Genomic DNA, 1,566 nt, shown 5'->3' with positions numbered 1-1,566 from the left:
GCCAATAGGAAGAACGTAAATGGTGTACAGCAGTGGACCTAAAACAGACCCCTGCGGTACACCAAATTTGAGTAAACATGGTTCAGACTTAGAGTCGCCTATACAAACAGTTTGATAGCGATCAGTAAGGTAAGATTCTAACCATTGGTAGCAAGTACCTGACAGACCAATTCGGTGTTTAACACGAGCGAGTAGAGTATCATGGTCAATAGTGTCGAAGGCGGCGCTCAAATCGAGCATAACCAGCCCGACTACCATACCCTGGTCAATTGACATCAAAATATCATTCTGAACACGTACAAGAGCAGTCTCTGTACTACAACCTGACTTATAAGCCGACTGGTAAACCTCATGTAAACCATTATTTTGAAGATGTTGATTAAGCTGATAAGCTACTACTCGCTCCATTACTTTTGATATGAAATGCAGAGTAGACACTGGTCGGTAATTCTTGAGACATTCAACATCAAGACTAGGTTTTTTTTAAAGTGGATGAATATATGCAACTTTATAAGAGTCCGGAAAGACACCTGACTCGAGACGTTTGTTAATCATAACAGTAAAAAACGGAATGAGGTATGGTAGAGCTGCTTTTAACAGCCATATAGGAATGGCATCGAGTTTACAATGCTTAGAAGGAGACTGCATTATAAATTTGGCCAGCTCAGCCTCTGTAACCAACTTAAATTCATCCAAGTGAATACCATTGAATTCGGGTTCGTCCAAGACTGTAGTGGAAGGACTAGGATAATCAAGTCCCTGATGTTGGTTATCTTTACTTGAAAGAAATTAGCAAAGTTGTTGGCGAGTACAGTCTTGGAGGAACACGATGGTAAATGAGTAGTACATTTGCGGTTTAGGAGGTTATCTATAATTTCCGACAACCTCTTAGGATTGTTATAATTACTATTTATCTTATCAGTTTTTGACGAGCTAATGCCATAGAGTGTGAGTAGGTTCGTATCCTATATTATGCTTCGGGCGCAATTTATACCTACTTTGCGGTCTGTTCATAGCGGGTGTAGAATCAGCGCTTCCAACTGTAATTTCCACTCATGCTACGTAATTGCCATTGTTTGATTAAACCCCAAAAGTTTGATTTTTGGTTCTGGCCGTGGAGAATAGAATACATGGAATTCAGAGAATTGGACCATCTACCCCACGACTGAACCTCTGAGTGAAGATCGAAATAATACAGTAATACTTTTTCACGTTTGAAATTTAGTTTATCAATAAGAAAAATGTATAGCAAAATACATAAAAAGCAACAACTGGAAAATAATCAAAATAAAAACGATTTACGTTGCTCATAAGACTAGAAAATTCGCTAAATTCGGATCACCAGCAGGTGATGGGAAATTGTGTCATTTGAACGAAATGCGAATAATGTATTTTCATTTGAACAGAAATAACCTAGTTAACGGACTTGAATTTTAGTCCGAAATATGTGAAAATCCGAATGTAAACCGAGCCAAATTAAACGATTTATATACATGTACTTTAATTGATGGTGACAACGCAATTTTGATTCTCACCTGGCCCAATTTTCAATTATTAAAATCATCG

Source organism: Tubulanus polymorphus, chromosome 3 (assembly GCF_964204645.1).
Source record: "Tubulanus polymorphus chromosome 3, tnTubPoly1.2, whole genome shotgun sequence".
NCBI lineage: Eukaryota > Metazoa > Nemertea > Palaeonemertea > Tubulaniformes > Tubulanidae > Tubulanus > Tubulanus polymorphus.
The sequence above is the reverse complement of the archived record's forward strand: the minus strand, read 5'-3'. Positions refer to the sequence as shown.